Genomic DNA, 4265 nt, shown 5'->3' with positions numbered 1-4265 from the left:
ACAGCGTGCAAGGAGCCATGGCCCAGAGGCACCTGGTGTCCCGGACACCCGCCCGCTGCAAGGGGTCCCCAAATCCCCATTCTGTGGCAGGGAGAGAAAACAACCCCCCCAAGCCCAGCGGGGATGATTTGTCCTGGGAAGGTGCAGGAGGCTCCTTCCTAACCACCACAAGCGTCTTCTCCAGCCGGGATGGAAGCGGTGGGTGAAGGCAGGCCAACGTGCGGGGAGCGCGTTCACCAGAGCAGCACTTGGACTGGGGTTTTTTTCCCTTTATTTAAATACCCCCCCACCCTCCCCGGCAGAGCTGCAAATGAACGTGCTCCGGAGAAAATGCCAAGCTTCACTTATTTATTTTTAATCCTCTTGAAGGACACTCGATGTTTTGCTGCACTGGCTTTCTGTCCACCAACCCTTGCACATTGGAGAAGTTATTTATTTTCTTAGCCTAGAGGAGATGGTCTTTGCCATGCCTTCGGCTAGCACTTCAGGACAGGTTTTAAGCCTTCGCTGCCGGCCCTGGGAGCCGTGAGGCGTGGGACGGGCTGGGGACAGATGGTGCCTGGGCTGTGGGGACAAGCACGGGGTGGACGGGAGGAGGCTGTGTTTTGACGTGGAAACGGCAAAAAAGGGATTTTGGGAGGAGCTGCTGACCCTGGGAAACCCCAGTGCCCCAGCTCTGAGCTTCGTGTTTGTATTTATGTATTTATTTAGCAAACTTGGGGGGGGCTTTGGGGGTCACCTTCTTTTTATGAGCCCGGGTTGGACACGAACACCACCTCACTTCTCTGCTGGCTGTCCCCCCAGCTCCACCCACGGCACCTCCTTCTACGTGGACTTTCCTCTCTCCTAAAGCCTGCAGCCTCTGCCAGGGGCTGGGGACCCTGGGGGCAGACATCCAGAAGCTCTTCTTGTTTGGAATGACCCCTGCTGCCTTCTTACATGTCTCCCCATGTGCTTCACCAGGCCCGTGCTCTCCCGGCAGCATCCGTTGCTGCCTCCAATGCTCCTGGATGGCTGCAGGGAGCAGGGGGAGCTGCTGCACCTGGGTTTCCACATGGCCAGGTCTCCCCCCAACCCACCCCGAAGCCGAGGAGCTTCACAGATGCTGCTGCCAGCCCCCTGCCTGCACGGGTGCCTGCTGCTCACCGTCTGGCCGCTCCTTTTCTCCTCACCCAGCCAGCTGCCAGAGCCCGGCCGGGATGCATGGGCAGGTTTCAGTGGCATCACCCATGTGTCCTCCCACCAGGCGCGTGGGGACAGACTGCGGGATGCAGCTTCTACCCAGGATGCGACAGGGACCAGAAAACGGACGAATGGACAGAGGAGGCAGTGGCCTGGATGTGCGCCCCGCTTCATGGTGCTCCCAGGAGCCGGGAGTTGGCAGGACTGGCCCACGGAAAGGGCTGCTGGTTGCTTCTGCAGGCACCCACTGCCTCCTGCGGTGGCCCTGCATGGAGGGATGCCCAGCTCCTGAATCAGCCTCTGCTCCCAGGCAGCTCCCTCAGGTCTGGCGGAGGCCCCTGTGCTGCTGTGAGCAAGCCCTGTGGAGTGTTGCTGTGGAGTGGCATGTGCCCTGTGGATGTTGCTGCAGGCAGGAAAACTGCGGTTTGTCCCCGCTATGCCCCTGCCACAGGGCAGGGAGCCCTGGCTGGGACGAGCCACCCTGTCCTCCCTGGTGACCCAGCACCCGGTCCCTGCTCGTGCTGCAGGTCCCCATTCAATAGCATCACCCTGGCAGTGCAGAGGGTGCTGCTGTCATTAAGTTTCAGAGTGAACAGTGAGCTGAAAGGGAGCTGTTCGTCACCCTCCTGGGGCAGGGACAGTGCCTGTTGTGTGCCCATTCAAGCTTTAGCTTGGGGACATTTCTGACAGTGGCTGTAGGGCCCTGCTGACACAGGAGGAGTTGGCAGCGCCCCAGGGGAGCCCCAGCCGGCCTCCAGCTCACGAGTCTCCTCAGCTAGGGTGCAGGAGGAGGCTCTGGTGGGCTGCCGTGGCTCCCTCTCCTCCTGCTCTCGGCACCAGCACTGGGCAGGGCAAGGGCGAGCTGGGGGGCAGGTGCTTGCTGCAATGCGACACCCAGGGACGTGCTTGCAGGAGAGCACCAGTGGCAGCCGAGAATCCATGAGGAGAGGGCCCTGCACCACAGAGCGAGCGGGAACGAGCACAGGCCCAGCCAGCGGGTGCAGAGGTCACCACAGCTCGCCGGAGCCGTGACCTGCGTACACAGGCACGCTCCCGCGGAGCGTAAATTCACCCTCCTCCTCGTCACCCGGGGCAGCCGTTAATGAGTAGCCAGGTGATGCTTTCATATGGGAGCTAGGCCAAATAAACCCCGGATCCCATGAACCAGCAGCCTCCATTTCCCCAGCCCGTCCCCGACAGCAGCTGTGCCTCGCAGCCCCCGCACTTGGGGGGGGGGGTGAAAGAAAAAAACCTCAACCATCTCCAGAGCTTTGCTGGCAGGCGGGGTGATGAGTTTGATCCATGGGATGACAACACATGAGGTCAGCAGCATTTATAGCAGCAGGTTTGGCTCCGTTTCCCTGCCCACTCGGCCTCAACCTGGGGTTTTATCCCAGGGCTCCGATTAGAAAGTGCCTGTATGGAATCAGCGACGGTTTTCACCACAGACCTGCTCCTTGCACCTAGTCACAGTTCGCTGGGCTCTGGGCAAAGAGCAGCACTCAGGTCTCTCTGCTGTGGTTTGCCACAGCACTCGGGTCTCTCTGTGGTGGTGGTGGTGGAGCCAGGGGAAGCAAGCAGGCACCGTGCCCATGCCCGCACCCATGGGTCTGGCAGCACGCTGGGGGCAAGGAGTGCTCGTTTGAGCTCAAAGCCGGGGGGAGCACTCAGACACGTGTCCTGCAGGCCACAGGGAGCCGAGGGCCACCACCCTGGGGCAGCAGGATGATGACACACCCACACCAGTCTGCCAAGAGCGATGGGCTCTGATAGAGACATCCCCTTCTGATGATCAGTGAGATGGTCCCTGCCACCTCCCCCAGGGGACGCAGCTTTGATCCGCTCCCACCATGCCAAAGCCATGGTTCAACGGGCCTGGCAGCTAATGACCTCCTTAGTCCAATGGTACAAATGTCCAGGAGGGGACCCGCAGGGGCTGGGACGCCAGCCTGGCTGTCCCCAACTCCAGGGAGGAATACTCCATGCAGCCAAAGGGCACTCGAGGCTCTGAAACCCCTCATCCCCCTCGGTGTCTCCTGGCTCAGCTCTGTTCGTTCCCCGAAGGCTGCGGGATGGAGCAGGAGCCCCCAAACATCCTCCCCAGCCCCAGGCACCGGTGCCAGTGCGTGAGCACCCCACTGAGCCAGTGCCATGCTGGGGGACCCCCAAGAGCTGAAGAACCCCATTCCCATGGGAGCCCCCACCCGGAGCCAGCCCCATCCTCCTGCTGTGTGTGTAGCCATGGTTGCCTGCATGGAAATGGTGTCTATAGTGTAGCGCGTGTTGCCATGTACACCTGGACTGCTGTGGGCTTGCCTCAAATAAAGATGGTGATGAAATACTCGGCTGGTCCTGGGGTGCACCAGGGTTCCCCAATTCCCAGCCATGCGCAGGGTCCCCACCTTCAGGGACTCCAACGGGAGGTGCTCAGTTTGGGGCACCGGGGATGAAGGGGCGTTGTCAGCGGCAGCGCAATGGAGCAGCACTCGACAGGAGCTGCAACCAGCTAAATTTGGAGCCTGCGATTTTTTTTTTTTTCTTCCCCTGAGTGGGCTCTAAATTTAGCAGGCACCGGTTGCCATCCCCCCTTCCCAGCCCTGGCTCTCCAGGGACTTCGGCTCTTCTCAGGGCACCCCTGCAGCCACCCACCCACCCACCTGCCCCACAGCTGTGCTCAGCCCCCATCATCTCTCCCTGCACCAGGTGGCAGCAAGAGGCCCCAGGGGTGCTGAGCAGCCCGTGACCAGTGCGGGGCCATGGCTGCCTTGGATTGCCGGTTGTGCCCAGCTCTGCGATGACCTGGCTCGTCCCCAGCAGCTTGCCTTGCTCCCCGGCCCAGGTTTTGCCACCTGCCCACCTGTGTGTCATCTGCTAATTTTACCAGCGGTGATTTAATCCTGCTTGCCTTCTTGCAGAGGGGTAGTGAGAGTGCCAGCGCCTGCAGAGCCCACCGGGAGTGTTCCCCTCGTGGCAAGGACACCCTGTATCCTCTGTGTGATCCCACCTCCCAGCATGCAAGCACCCGGCAGGTGGCGTATCATGGCAGCCCCCCCCCCCCCCCCCTCCCCCCCCTCCCACCGCCA

The sequence above is a fragment of the Aptenodytes forsteri genome, unplaced genomic scaffold (assembly GCF_000699145.1).
Source record: "Aptenodytes forsteri isolate BGI_AS27 unplaced genomic scaffold, ASM69914v1 Scaffold647, whole genome shotgun sequence".
In the NCBI taxonomy this organism is placed as follows: Eukaryota; Metazoa; Chordata; class Aves; order Sphenisciformes; family Spheniscidae; genus Aptenodytes; species Aptenodytes forsteri.
The sequence above is the reverse complement of the archived record's forward strand: the minus strand, read 5'-3'. Positions refer to the sequence as shown.